The sequence below is a fragment of the Oncorhynchus mykiss genome, chromosome 17 (genome assembly GCF_057628025.1).
Source record: "Oncorhynchus mykiss isolate SJ-2025 chromosome 17, ASM5762802v1, whole genome shotgun sequence".
In the NCBI taxonomy this organism is placed as follows: domain Eukaryota; kingdom Metazoa; phylum Chordata; class Actinopteri; order Salmoniformes; family Salmonidae; genus Oncorhynchus; species Oncorhynchus mykiss.
The window spans coordinates 59,727,012-59,743,218 of NC_143038.1; the positions used below are offsets into that span (position 1 = coordinate 59,727,012).

The 16,207-nt window shown below is 40.5% G+C and overlaps 1 protein-coding gene across 24 annotated transcripts in view; it reads right to left on the bottom strand.

The window, feature by feature from the left end:
- Positions 1–16,207, bottom strand: part of foxp1b (forkhead box P1b) — a 232,673-nt gene that overhangs the window by 152,748 nt on the left and 63,718 nt on the right. For 18 of the 24 annotated variants that reach the window (XM_090206154.1, XM_090206153.1, XM_090206144.1 and 15 more), the window contains one exon: positions 15,255–15,298. The gene's annotated coding sequence lies outside the window, so the exon portion shown is untranslated. Of the gene's footprint in view, positions 1–515; positions 869–15,254; positions 15,299–16,207 lie in introns of those variants that run through there. The other 6 variants (XM_090206156.1, XM_090206147.1, XM_090206150.1 and 3 more) reach the window with 3 other exon arrangements.

The window sequence follows — 16,207 nt, forward strand, 5'->3', positions numbered from 1 at the left end:
TCTCCTGTGATATCACGTTTCCACTCTCCCAAGTCTCTGTGTCCTGCTCCTCCATTCGTCCACCTCAGATCCTGTGTGCTATTAATATCAATAACCCACAGATTCCATTTCCCCAGACAAAGACGGAGGGAAAGAAGGAGAGAGGAACTGATACCCTCACCCATCACAGCAGCACATTCACTCCTTTGCTATCACTCCGTTCTAAACTAGAGAACAGGAGCAGCTCAGCTCGCACACTCAGTTTAGTTTGGTTCACACGATGCAAGCCTCTTCTATGAGATCACCAGAGGACTGCTGGCCAGGCAGCCCTTAGTCTGTCAGAAGCCTTCAATCCAAACCCTGGACCTCTAGAATAACTTCAACTCTTCAGAGGAACGCATCTTTCTACCTACGGCACAGTTCTTTGCATCCCAACAAACCCACAATACAGACACATATACAACATGCAACATGAACCCATACAAGGCCAGGGAAGGGAAGGAGAAAAAGTACAATTAAAATCTTTACTGACTTACCCATGAACCGTGAGCCTGAGTTTCATTACATTACTGAAACATGAATGTAGATTCCCCAAGGTTTAACAAGACTTCTACAATCCACTTCTCAAACAGAAGAAAAGCCTCTCAGTGCTAGTAGCAGTAAAAGCAGTAGTTGTAGTGTGAGAGAGCTGAAGAGATCCCTGACTGCAGTGTTCAGAGGAACTGGAGGTATGTGGTCTAAACACAACAAAAGCCAGAGCCTTGCTCTAGATTAAATATGCAGGAAGAGGTCCCTTTGCATAAACACAAACACTCAGCAAATGAAGGACTGGCACAGACCAGGCAGAGCAGAGCAGGCGCCTGCTGAGAGCCATACCTGTCCTCTGCCCGTTTAATTAGACAAGAGCAAGCAGAACAAATGAACAAACACCAGAACGGTCACACAACCAGTAAAGACACATGCCAACTTCAAACACATTACTTTTGTTGTAGGACTTTTAAAAATAAAATTCAGTTGTTTTTAATACATAAATATCAAATACCTCATCTTCAACTTTTAAAATATCAATTTCAGCTACTCGCTTAACTTGTGTAAGCAAATGTGACATACTATATCACATATAGGACATTCTAAAGGATAGATCCATTACCTAAAACGGTATAGTGTAATTAAAATGTAAAACATGTAATTAAAGTAGGTCATGTTTGGGTATGAATATTCCTTTCAATATCCAGTAAAAGTATCCTACTGCTACTACTTATCATGCCTTCAGTCATCCCCCTCTCTGCTCCCTGCTGCACTCCTATGGACACCCCCTAATGGATGAATAGAAAATAAAGGCTGAGTCTCTAAAGCCAGGGAAAAAACGGATACGATTTAGAACAGCCACAATTGTCCAGCTCTTACAGTCTACAGACCCTTTCTCATTTTTGCTCCCTCACTCTCTCTCTTTCCTTCCCTCTCCCTTTATCTCTCTATCTCTCCCTCCCTTTAACTATCTGTCTCTTTATCCCCAACTCTCGGGATATGAATTCAGAAACTCATAACGGTGCAAGACTCCTGGAGTGTCTGCCTGAATCTGCCAGGCTTCATGACTAAAACTTAAAGTGAACCAAAGAGAAAGGGAGACGATGCCCAAAGAAAATCTTGAGCCCAGCTTTAGATGCTGAGTGATATACTGATGCCCACTCAAAGATTTCATTGCATGTGCCCCTCTCTAAATTAGAAGGGGGAGAAGTAGAAATGGAGGAAGAGGGGTGCAGACACCAGGCTAGGGAGGGAGTAAGGGGGAGAGAGGGGGGCAGGGAGAGGAGGGCCAGAGAGAAGGAGAGAGAGAAATAGAGAGAGAAGGAGAGAGCCACAGAGAGCAGAAATGAGACCTCTGGAAAATAAACAGGGTATAGCGTTTCAAAGGCAGGGGGACACAGGCATTCCATTGTTCAAGCCAATTATCAGTGGAAAACAATAACAACAGATGGATCAAGAGCGGCCAACTTATGCTGGAGCACCCCGGCGCTGGAGAACAGATGATGAAATGTGAGAGTGGTGTCGGGGGAGGAGGGACTGCCCTGCCGCCGAATCACCCAGCTCAGCTCCACACCAGATGTGAACTTCTACAAGGACAGTTAAATATGTGCTCTGTGGTCGCCACTTGTGCTACATGGCTCAGACATACCAAACAGTGGCTAGTCCACACTTCACTTCCATTCATTTCAAAAGAGATGTCTCCTTGGGCTGTTAGAAGGGAAATTATACATGTGGCACCTGTGTTTCTTCAGAAGTAAATTCAAACCTGTGCATTTGATTTATATTTAATGCATACAGATGTAAAATCTTAATTTGATTAATATTTTGTTGCTTAGAAAGAATTTTCCTGCACCGCAGGAAATGCAGATGAGCTTCGTGATTTACATAAATTCACTGAAAACCCACACTAACACACAGTTATATTAACAGTATGGCACTTTTCATTAGGGACTTTTTTGTTCAGATAGCTACAGATCAAGCAACATTGTGGACTAAACATTCAAATCCTGCTGCAGGATTATTTTGCTGTGACAATATAGGTCATTTTTGGCTACTTTCTGGTAGACCTTGTTAGATGGGCATTAGGGACCAGTGGGTGAGGTATTTTGCCCTTGTATATTTTGCCCTGTGTTACTGTGTCCATTCAGCACACATCCCAGAAGACATTGTGATGTTTTCATTTGATGTTGTTTTCCCCTTTTCCTGCATGCACCTATAATGGTCAGATTCTACCAGACACCAGCATTGGTGAGTGAGAGAGAGACCTCATTGTTTCTGGCTTCAGCGAGAAATCCCTCATATCAGTCCTAGACTGACAGGCGAGGGGAAGGGGGTGGGGGGACTCCAACCTTAAAACAAAACCAATTCTCAATGTGGCTCGTCAAGGGTGGGACATGTCTGCAGATAGTAGCACAAATGATCTGCCCTTCCTTTTAGAAGAAGAGAGGTTTTTGTTTCATTAACTTAAGACTAAAGCGTAATTATCTCCCTATAGACCTTAATCACCAGCAAAGGGATAATAGAACAGAAAGCCGTTTCCAGTTCGGTCACTCATGTTTTTTTTCTACTCCCGTTTCCTTTAGATGAGAGTATCAAATAATGGCAACCGATCGTATTGCAAGAGCAAAATCCCCCTTTCAAATATCTCTGTTGTGGAGCATGAAAGACAAAATTGTTATCTGGTTAAAATGTTCAACTTTGCTGTAAAATGGGTTCACTTGGTTCAATACTATATCTCTGGCCTGTCTTTATCTGGTCTGTCTGTCTGTTCACAGAGCTAGATGTTAGGGGGCAGAGGAAGAGGGGCCCGGGGGGATGAGCCTACTGTCTTCTGTCTCTTCAGAGAGGGAGATCACTGGAGAGTGAATGTAATTATCCATGTTTGAAATAAAATCAGGTTGAGCACAAACAGACCGGTTTATAATCGTATATAATATTTTAAACGACTTAACAGTGCTTGAAGGTGCTTGTAACACTATCCCCCAAATGGAGGATACCTCAAGGATTTCACAGAAGGACAAAATATAGAAACTTTGCCTATATTTAATTAGCTTATAAAAAATGATTGCCATTAGCAAATCTCATCGAAGGGGTTGAGGCGTTTGCGTGAAAAACATCTGCTTTTTTGGGACGGAGTGAAGAGAAAGGTTTTTTTAGACAGAAAGTGGAGGGCAAGCATCCGTTTTGTGCACTGACACCGAGGTCGAGTTAATTAGACTATTGTCATTTTAATCAGGACAGCTCGGCGGCCATCCCTTTCTGAATGAACTGGTGGACTTTAAACGGCTGGGGGATGTCTGTGTGTGCGTGTATGCATGGGGCCCGAGGTCTCACACAACACAGCACACAGCACAGTGCCATAGGTTATGGAGTACAGTTCTGCTGGTTCTCTCACAGGCTTAGAACATTAATGAGCCGGAGACACACCAAGGAAACACAGACACCCGAAGTACCACCAGAGGAACCTACACACCTTTGCTCTGCTCATGTCTCGGATCATTTGAAAATAATTTAAATATCAAATATTTGAAATAATTTACTTCTCCCTGGCTATCAGATTTTGAATAATGACTCTATCATGTCATCTTTCTTATGCTCTCAGCTGACATTAACATTTAAAACATCATTAATGTAAACACATTTTAAGGTGCTTATCACTATGGTTACAGAAATTGATTTTTTTCCTTCTGATTTCCATATTTTATTTATACAATGGGGCAATTGTAAGAACACACTAAAGACATTAAAAAATGTAATCTTTGTTGAAAACTTGTTATCAAAAAGAAGAAAGAAATAGATAAATCAAAACAGATAGATTAAAAAAAGAGTAGATTAAACTCTCCTGAAGCCATTGGTTCAACTATATTCACTGCAAATACTTTATAACTTTAAAAAAATCTTTAAAAAACCAACAACAGCACTGTTCAACCAAATACTCTCAGTTGAACTAGTTGGGAGTCTCAGACAAGCAGGGGTAGCAGGGGTTAAAAGAACAGTGAACAATGCATCTCATTGGGGCTCTACCTGCCAATCAGAGAGTTGAAAGTAGGCCCTAAACAGGGCTCCAAGTATATCTGTAATGTTCCTCTCCTGCCCTCTGACTGATTTGGAGTCAGTTGAGACAGTTGAGATGTGACAGATCACATGCAGACGAAGCTCATCAAGTCCCCCCACCTGCCATTACCTGAGGCCCTGAGCTGCACCCACCCATGACACTGGTCAGACAGGAAGCACACAGACAGTCAACTAAACATAGTTATTCCCTATGAACTGACCCTAGAGGGAGATCTAGAGAAATCCCCATGAGGTCAGTCAATCCCCCCTGCAAACTTGACTTTGACAAACTTGAAAAACTCTTCTGTGTTTGTTTATGATTATGTTAATAGGTCTCTATCGTCTTCATCGTTTTTAACATCGATCATTAGTATTTTAGAGAATGTTCAAATTAATTTGATCATATAATAACTTCATTCAATAATTTAACACATACAAATTAATAATTCAATAAAAATAATGATCAACAATGTTGAAGAGGAAACCAAAGAGAGACATCCAATAGCTTAATGTGGAGATATTTAACTGGAAAGGTTCACACTACTACAAAGCCTTTGGGTAGTTTACAGAGTGTGAATGGCTATCAAAGTCCAGTCTAACTTGCTTTTCTTAATGACTATGTGATGTTGCTACAGAAGAAGTTTACCCTGAAAACACTCTACCATCCACAAAAAAAATAATCAAATCGCCTAATTACTGTACCTGGGAGAAAATGTCCCAATTTAAACCGCTACTTGAAATCTGTAATCCAAACATGTCTGCCGGAGGGATTGACCACAGCAATTGAAAACAACAGGTTGTTCTGTTCACTGAGGTGAACATGTAGAGATAAAGGAAAAGACACAAGCTGTAAAGCCGTGCTCCGGTACCAGCTCTCTGTTCCCAAAGTTCTTTCGTGAGAGATTTACAGGGATTAGATGAAGAAATGAAGGCCTAATCTTTATTTGACAGGCTAGCCAATCTCTGGCTGACTGGTCACTCTTCACTGTGTAGACCAGGCCTCTTTCAGCTCTCAGCTCTCAGCTCTCAGGTCTAGCACCAGCAATAAAGCGCCTTCACAGAGTTCCACACACCTCAGTCCTGTTTAAAACCACATTTAGGCTGATCATACAAATGTATGACAGTATGAGCTCTCAATCCCATTATCATACAGAATCATTCAATGTCATTTTGGGGTGAGCAATGTGCACAAGCCTAATGCAACAGATAAAAGAATAGCAACTCTCCAAATGGTACTCCATATATGGTCGCAGTCATAACGGTGTACTATGGTTAAAATCCTGATGGCTATTTTTGTAATTTTTTAAATCTAATTACATGCGTGTCTGCAGTACCTGATTGGAAATATAGAACCAATTTCCATGTGCTGTTTAATGACAGATGGAAAGAGATATTTCATGGAGATGTATAGTTAAGAGCGATAACCAATTAATCAAAGTGCCGGACAATGACACTGGCTAAATTTAAACACAGGAGAAAAAGTGTCAGACGGCAGCCCCCCTCTTCAATTATTCATTACTGCCTGTTATTACGTAGCATATAGAATTTTAAATCGCTGATTCTACTTAATTACAGTTTGCGTTTATACTTGCTACAGATGTCACAGCTTGCAGTGGCAATCTTTCACAATGTTTAACCCTGTCAAATAGTGGAGGGGTCCTACCCCCCCCCTCCGCATCCACCCCTCCCACTCCGTCTGTCTTCCCAATGCCTGACCTACAGGCACATTCCCACGCTAACAGAGGAGAGGAGGTGGAGGAGGAGGAGAGAAGGGCTGCTTGTTGGGTGTGACATATATTTCTAAGAAAAAGGCAGATTTGAGTAGTGTATTCAAACAAACATCTACAGTTGGGACACAATAGCATCTATTATGCTGGAACTCAAAGAGTAATGATGATGCTCCGTCCAAAAAATGGCTCTCACTGTGGAATTGAGTTCATACTAGCCAGGCATTCAAGGATATTGGATCCTTTGGATAAATAGGAACAATGTGAAATGTTTCCAAAGTTGGCATTTCAGGCATTTAATTATGTCATGAGAGAATGCTGAATTACAGTACACATTTTTGCTATTAAAAACAAGTACATCATGTATTGTGTCAGTACAGTACATGCACATCAACACTGTACTTCCATTTGCCCACAACAGGAAGACAAAAGGTTTGTTTGTGTGCCACTCACTAAATTCCCGTTTCTCTTTAGCAAGTATCTCTGTTCACCAAACAGCTGTATGCAAATAGTTAAGTCATGCAGCATTCAATTGTTTTGTATTAATATTTGAATATTGAAATAACACAATTCAGATCTAGATATTCCATTTCAATTTCCATATACGTGAACTGGAGTTGCACATCAACAGATTAATTATTCTACAACGTTTTTGTAAAGTCAGAAATATTGTTGTTTTTCCCTTTTATTATTTGACATGATTACATTCCTGTAACATAGCTCTATTACCTAAAAGCAAGTTATCCCTGATTCCTAACTGCAGCCTATATCGCAGAGATCGAACTGTCTGTATTACCCACGTTCATGCCACTTAACCAAATTGGAATTGCCGATAATACTATATTTACATAGCTGTGTTGGCTAGGCGTGATTATGATCATAAAAATGTCTCCCCATGCTATGACGGAAAGTTTAGCAGCAGTGAGTGAGTGAGGCTGAAGGACATAACAATAAGTTAGCACAGGTTACAACAGAGCCAAGGAAAATAGCTCAATTATACACATGGGCTGAGTTTACACAGGCAGCCCAATTCTGATATTTTTCCACGAATTTACCAATCACATCAGATCTTTTCACATATCAGAATTGGGCTGCCTGTATAAATGCAGCCATGGAGCTCCAGCATCATGTGGCTTTCCTGTGGTAAACAGATGCAGGGTGACTCTAGTAACCCTGCATCTGTTCACTTGTTGAGACAAAGTATTCCTGTTGCTCACCCTCACTAACTCAAGCCCACACAATTTGCTTACAAGGCCGAACAGATCAGAAGATTAAACTGCAGAGGATATTATTAAGGTTGTCCCTCATATCACCAACATTTGTTACAGTTTTACAGCCAGTCAAACAGACAAAATGGTTTTGCATACACTAGGATGATAGGATGAGTCTATAGTGTGGCTTAGGTTTCTTCCTCTCAGAGAGCCAGACTCTTCTCTGTCTCTGATAGAAGCTCATCCATTTACTAAATACATAACCTGTAAACCATAAACTGGGGAAGACCATATTACAGTACTAAGTAGTAAACAAGTACACAATAAAACATGTACCCTATTTCATGATGTTATAGTCAATCAAATCACTCTGTGCTCAACATAGAGCACTCTGTTATCTCACTGTGGCTGTGTGTGTCTGTGAGGGCCCTTGAGAGCATACAGTACGGTCTATCTGATCAGAGCTCCAGTCCAGACCTCAGATGTCAGAGTGACTGGGAGGCAGCGTCAGAGAGAGGCTCAGACAGAAAGCTAGGAGCAGCGCTTGCCTGCCACTGCCAGCAGCGCAGTGTTCAGTTCACAGGAGCCGTGTCTGACTGCATGCTCAGCTCAGCTCAGCTCAGGATGGCTTGTTGATTCCAGGCAGTGTGACACATCTGTTGCTTGTCACATCATGTCGTAGCTTCATGTCTGCGAGCCAGACACAAGCCGAGCAGCGCGTCGCTCCACGCGCCTCATCCTCTCTATGTGTAGACAAACAGAGCTGCAGCACGACAGACAGACAGACAGACAGACAGACAGACAGACAGACAGACAGACAGACAGACAGACAGACAGACAGACAGAGAGTCTGGGCCAAGAACCTGCATGTCCACAGTTTGGAAGGTCAGGAGGTGGGACACATCACTGGCTGTACAACCACTGTCAAATACTCACTTTGAGTCAGTTTATTGTAAGCAACTACTTTGGGTAACATAGTGTTGAAGTGTATGTTCTCAATCATGCAAGGAGTGCTGAAACAATATTCAAAATGTGTATTTCTTAATGGCCATGGAAAAAGGTCATTTAAGGGAAAAAATTATGGAAAGTATTCACTTAACCTAAGACCTCCTCAATATTGCCATACGTTTATATTGAGAATCAATTTCTTTCCCCAATGTCTATAGAAATATTTTAATGCTTTAAATCAAATCACTATCAATGGTTTATAGGCTTAACAATGCACATTTTCTTGGACAGACATAAATAGTATGAAGTGCTTTAAGTGCCTTTAAAGAAAGTGCCAGAATATATTCCACGTGAGACTTACATTGTAAGCTTAAATACATCAGTGATGACCATTGCTAATTTATTATTGTACCATACATCTATGAAGTACACATCATGCAATATCAGCAGTAATGAAATGACATTGTTTCTCATCACCAGTCACATCAGCCTGCATTTAGTGGGAAGAGCAGCACTAAAGAGGCTGAGAAGTAGTTACTAATGGCACTGTTTCAGAAGCTCTTTCATACATTCCTAAGTGCTTCACTTCTGTGTCCTTGTCTTCTCTAATCAATATTCAAAAGTGCCTAGTAATTGCAAGTTCTGGATAAATTTACATGCAAAGGATTGTCTGTGTTATATTCATCAAACACTTGTCTGAGACAAAACTGTCAAAGAGCGTTCTTTTATTTTCGTGTTATCTTCTATTTATGTAATTAGTGTTTGTGATACCAAAATGACATTTAGCCTACCTCTCATCCTAAAACACTTTTTATAATAACAAATAATAATTGGCAAATTAGACAAACGTTTGAATTTCCACAAGTATTAAAGACCAAACTGGTTATGTAAATAGCACAGAAATTGAATATTTAGGTGGCTCATTTACATTATCAGATGACAAAACATTGATTTGTTCCATTCAATATCAACCTGTTTTGCAAACACACAAAACTAGAAACGACAGATCGGGGCTTAATACAACACACAACAGAATACTAGTGATTGAACACCTGATAATATGCCAGAACACCATGTATGCCCTCTCAACCAGGCGCAAGATACCTTCAGTATCACAACATATCATCAGCATACCAAAACATATACATAAAGAATCTGCAACGTTGTAAATATTCTACAACATTGCAAGTCTCTAACGTATTCTGAGGGATCATTTAAGGCCTGCATCCAGAGGATCTGTCTGGCCTTCATTAGATTCCTCCTGGCATCTACTACCCATTTCAGAGAGAAGATGTGGCATAATACCTGTAAAAAAATATATACAGCAATGTTTGTATGAACCCCTTTCAAACATCCCCTTACACACAACTTTCTTGCAGGTATACCACTTTTATACATACAGTTGAAGTCAGAAGTTTACATACACCTTAGCCAAATACATTTGAACTCAGTTTTTCGCAATTCCTGACATTTAATCAGAGTAGGTCAGTTAGGATCACCACTTTATTTTAAGAATGTGAAATGTCAGAATAATAGTAGAGAGAATGATGTATTTCAGCTTTTATTTCTTTCATCACATTCCCAGTGGGTCAGAAGTTTACATACACTCAATCAGTATTTGGTAGCATTGCCTTTAAATTGTTTAACTTGGGTCAAACGTTTCAGGTAGCCTTCCACAAGCTTTCCACAATAAGTTGGGTGAATTTTCTCCCTTTCCTCCTGACAGAGCTGGTGAAACTGAGTCAGGTTTGTAAGCCTCCTTGCTCGCACATGCTTTTTCAGTTCTGCCCACAAATGTTCTATAGGATTGAGGTCAGGTTCTGTGATGGCCACTACAATAGCTTGACTTTGTTGTCCTTAAGCCATTTTGCCACAACTTTGGACATCTATTTTGTGAAATGCACCAGTCCCTCCTGCAGCAAAGCACCCCCACAACATGATGAAACCACCACCGTGCTTCACGGTTGGGATGGTGTTCCTCGGCTTAAAAGCCTCCCCCTTTTTCCTCCAAACATAACAATGGTCATTATGGCCAAACAGTTCTATTTTTGTTTCAACAGACCACAGGACATTTCTCCAAAAAGTACAATCTTTGTCCCCATGTGCAGTTGCAGACCGGAGTCTGGCATTTTTATAGCGATTTTGGAGCAGTGACTTCTTCCTTGCTGAGCGGCCTTTCAGGTTATTTCGATATATGACTCATTCTACTGTGGATATAGATACTTTTGCACCTGTTTCCTTCAGCATCTTCACAAGGTCCTTTGCTGTTGTTCTGGGATTGACTTGCACTTTTCTCACCAAAGTACGTTCATCTCTAGGAGACAGAGATGACGGTATGAGCGGTATGACGGCTGTGTGGTCCCACGGTGTTTAAACTTTTGTACTATTGTTTGTACAGATGAACGTGGTACCTTCAGGCGTTTGGAAATTGCTCCCAAGGATGAACCAGACTTGTGGAGGTCTACAATTCTTTTTCTGAGGTCTTGGCTGATTTCATTTGATTATCCCATGATGTCAAGCAAAGAGGCACTGAGTTTGAAGATAGGCCTTGAAATACATCCACAGGTACACCTCCAATTGACTCAAATTATGTCAACTAGCCTATCAGAAGCTTCTAAAGCCATGACATCATTTTCTGGAATTTTTCAAGCTGTTTAAAGGCACAGTCAACTTAGTGTATGTAAACTTCTGACCCACTGGAATTGTGATACAGTGAATTATAAGTGAAATAATCTACCTGTAAACAGTTGTCGAAAAAATTACTTGTATCATGCACAAAGTAGATGTCCTAACCGACTTGCCATAACTATAGCTTGTTAACAAGAAAGTTATGGAGTGGTTGAAAAACAACCTAAGTGTATGTAAACTTCCGACGTCAACTGTATCAGTGGGTAACTGGCAAACTGGGAGGGGTGAGGGGTGTTGTTAAACCATGGAGGCTGTTTACATTTCAATTTAGGGAGGTGTTTAACAATAGAAGTGTTAATGGGTTTACCTGCAGAAAAGCAGTGAACCAGTCACACTGACCTGATACCTGTATTTTGGTAACAGGGTCCGTGAAAATGCAGGAATCATGACTAGGTCTTTAGCTGGCTTTTATTTGTCCTTGTTTTTCAACCCCCTACCCCTTTCAGATATAGAATATAGTACATAAAAGCAGGCATGGTAAAATGTTGGGATTTTGATCTGTGTATGAAATGAATATATGTGAACAATATGGCTTGCCACACAATCCCCTCATTCCCCAAGACCTGCCCAGCTCATTCCAATGCACATCTCACAGGTTGTTATCATTCCAGAGAGAATTCTACATTGGTGAACGCCAGCGCTTTAATTAGATCCACTATTTGATCATTCCACAGCTGGGCTTTATTAAGGGGGAGTTCACGGCACCTCACAATCACCCCCCGACTCCACTGAGGGAAACACAGAGAAGGATATGAGTTCAAATAAACCAGTATATTTCATATAAACCAGTATAGTTCATATAAACCATTATACAATGGGTGGATCTAATCCTGAATGCTGATTGGTTAAAACAGCATTCCAGCCGGTTTCTATTCCACAAGTTACCACCGGCTAAATCTATGCCATTAAAACGCCTATTTACTCTGTTCCAACTGACTGCACAATCCACTGTCTCATCAGCCCAGCCAAGCAATTTATAAACTTGATCTCCACTATAAAAAGCATCTAGCAATTTATCAACTTGATCTCCACTATAAAAAAGCATCTACACATTATCTCACATATTTTAGACTAACATTTAGTTTTCAACAGCGGAGATTTGTATAAACCTTGCTGTCTATCTCTCCGACATTTGCAACATTGTTTCAATATTCAAATTCAATCTCCAGCTGTCCCATAGTAATGAACGTGTTGGGAGTCGGGACGAGATAGACAGTCGGGCAGCGTTTCTCAGCCAGTTGAAATCATGAATCAGCTGGCATAATTTTTTATGAATATATAAAAATAAATGTCAATTGAAAAAAGGTAAAACGAAACGAAGTGCAGCTAGTTTGCAGTCTTTCCAGCTGCAGTTTTAAGTGATTGTGATAACTGTGTTGTTAGCTAGCTCCTCTGAACAACAGTGTCCTGATAAGTGAGCAAATGTTCTATGCCAGGCAAATTATGCCTTGTTCGCTCATTGTTATGGATGTTTCCAAACAAATGTTACTAGAAAACCACTGAAACAAATGCAAATGCAGCTACTTTGCTGTTAGTCTGGCTGCACTTTTTGACGTGACCGCAAGTTAGCCGTAGTTGACTAGCTAGCAAGCAAGGGATAATTATGTTACCAGCCAGTATGGTAAAGAACATTTAGAACGAATGACTGCTTGCGTCCATAGATACAGAACAAAAAGACTGAACGACTGGGTCGCGTCTCTAGCAACCGAACTGAACAACAAGCCAGCTTGGGTATTAACCTTACATTTGTGTCGGAACTATATCTTGTGGAAGGATGAAATAGTATGAATAAATTCCTAAAAATAAAGTTTTAATGAAAATATGTCAATCATTATTTGAATATGCTGGTAACCCATTGTACAAAAGTGTAATGCCCTCGAAACCGGTGTTTGGAGGATATATTGGCACCAAACACCGGCTTCTCTGGCATTATCACTTAATTATAGCGTTGCTGCACAGCTACTTTCAGGTCTCTCCAGAGATGTTCGATCAGGTTCAAGTCCGGGCTGTAGCTGAGCCACTCAAGGACATTCAGAGTCTTGTCCCAAAGCCACTCATGCGTTGTCTTGGCTGTGGGATTAGGGTATTTCTCCTGTTGGAAGGTGAACCTTTGCCCCATTCAAGGTCCTGAGCGCTCTGGATCAGGTTTTCATCAAGGATCTCTCTGTACTTTGCTGCGTTCATCTTTCCCTCGATCCTGACTAGTCTCCCAGGCCCTGCTGCTGGAAAACATTGCCACAGCATGATGCTGCCACCACCATGCTTCACAGTAGGGATGGTGCCAGGTTTCCTCCAGACATGACACTTGGCATCCAGGCCAAAGAGTTCAATCTTGGTTTCATTAGACCAGATAATCTTGTTTCTCATGGTCTGAGAGTCCATTAGGTGCCTTAGGCTGTAATTTACCTTTTACTGAGGAGTGGCTGACCACTCTACCATAAAGGCCTGATTTGTGGAGTGCTGCAGAGATGATTGTCCTACTGGAAGGTTCTCCCATCTCCACAGAGGAACTCTGGAGCTCTGTCAGTGACCATCGGGTTCTTGGTCACCTAGTTCATATAAACCAGTATAGTTCATATAAACCAGTATAGTTCATAGCTCATATAAACCAGTATAGCTCATATAAACCAGTATAGCTCATATAAACCAGTATAGCTCATATAAACTAGTATAGCTCATATAAACCAGTATAGTTCATATAAACCAGTTTAGTTCATAGTTCATGTAAACCAGTATAGTTCATATAAACCAGTATAGTTCATATAAACCAGTAGTGCATATAAACCAGTATAGTTCATATAAACCAGTATAGCTAATATAAACCAGTATAGTTCATAGAAACCAGTATAGTTTAGATAAACCAGTATAGTTCATAGTTCATAGAAACCAGTATAGTTCATAGAAACCAGTATAGTTCATTGTTCATATAAACCAGTACAGTTCATTTAAACCAGTATAGTTCATAAAAACCAGTATAGCTCATATAAATCAGTATAGTTCTGCCCAGCAGTGAGGGACAGTAACTGGGTCTAGAAGAGCTATCCAGTGCTCTTAACTAATGTCTGATACCCTAATTCAACAACAACACTATCAAGCCCAATGGGAGACAAACTGTTAAATCAAATGCATAGCGACTGAGGATCATGTCCATATGGTCACAGAATACAACCTGACAAATATCAAACCAAAACAGACAGAGACTGAACAGATACATGTAACCTACAACATGTCTTGTCAAGGTCAAAATGAATCTTAATGCAAACATCAGATTTAAGGCTGAGCCTCCTCTGTGTGTTGGTGGTGTGGTCAGGAGGAAGGTCAGCCATGTTTAGTGTTTACAGTGCTTTGAAATAGTTTTGCAGTGTGAAGTCTGCTCTGGGTCATTGTTTGCTTTGAATGTGTTTATACACCACACAGAGTGTAAATGACTTGAGAGATGGTGCGAGGAGGGTTGCAGACATGAACCTGAATATATGATCTGGTCATGTTTTTGCCTTGAATTCAGTCACAACTGTGACTATACGGTTGTGTGGATTAAAGGGATATCTGGAACCTATGTTAATCATGCATTGTCACTATCCTTTCTGCTTCATTGAAAGTAAAAAAGCAACTGACCAAGTGATCCATTTACAACAGCACCAGTTATTATGCAAAATCAAATTTATCGTTTGCGACCTTTTCATCAGATGACCCTGTAAACATTTGCATTTTTATATTTCTCTGAGATATATCTTCATCAGGTTTACTATGGATGCACCACTCTTAGAAAAAAGGGTTCCAAAAGGGTTATTTGGCTGTCCCCATAGGAGAATCCTTTTTGGTTCTATGTAAAAACCCTTTTGGGTTGCATGTATAGCCTCTTTGGAAAGGATTCTACCTGAAACCAAAAAGGGTTCTTCAACGGGTTCTCATATGGGGACAGCCGAAAAACCCTTTTAGGTTCTAGATAGCACCTTTTTTTCTTAGGGTAGAAGGAAACACTGTTCACAGGGAAACACTTGTCCATCGATGTAGTCAATTTAATAGGAGTATTTGAGTATAGATCTGTCATGTCTATTAGGAGTCTGTCTCTGGTTCTACTGTATGGTTGTGTCAATGGGGTCTGACTCCAGTCACTTACTTTGATCTCTGTCTCCACAGGGGGTCACCACTGGAGTCTCCAGGCTGGAGGAAGGCACAGCAGGTGGAACAGAGCGAGAAAGAGAAAGAGTGAGAGAGAGAGAGAGAGAGAGAGAGAGAGAGAGAGAGAGAGAGAGAGAGAGAGAATGGAGGGGAATAAAAGTGAAAAGAAGAAAAAGAGGAAGATATTATTGTCAGTTGGAAATTATGAAATCTATGACACTCCTTCAATCCAAAAAATGACAAACACAGTATTTAATTCCTGTTGGGTACCTCCCTATTATTGTGAAAGAGTATTTACAGTATTTGTGTGCGTGTTTACTATCCTTGTGGGGACCAGAAGTCCAGACAAGTGGGGACATTTCACCAGTCCCTACAAGAAAACATGTTAGGCTTAGTGGTAAAGTTTAGGGTTACAATTAGTGTTAGAATTAGCATTAGGGGTTAAGTTTAGGGGTTTAGGGTTAAGGTTAAGTTAGGTTAAAGGTTAGGGAAATAGGATTTGAATGGGAATCAACAAATATTTGTGTATGTGTGATATGTGTATGTGTGAGAGAGAGAGAGAGAGAGAGAGAGAGAGAGAGAGAAAGAGTGCATTTGGAAAGTATTCAGACCCCTTGACTTTTTCCACATATTTTTAGGTTACAGCCTTATTCTAAAATGGATTAAAATGTTATCATCAATCCACACACAATACAGTGCCTTGCGAAAGTATTCGGCCCCCTTGAACTTTGCGACCTTTTGCCATATTTCAGGCTTCAAACATAAAGATATAAAACTGTATTTTTTTGTGAAGAATCAACAACAAGTGGGACACAATCATGAAGTGGAACGACATTTATTGGATATTTCAAACTTTTTTAACAAATCAAAAACTGAAAAATTGGGCGTGCAAAATTATTCAGCCCCTTTACTTTCAGTGCAGCAAACTCTCTCCAGAAGTTCAGTGAGGAT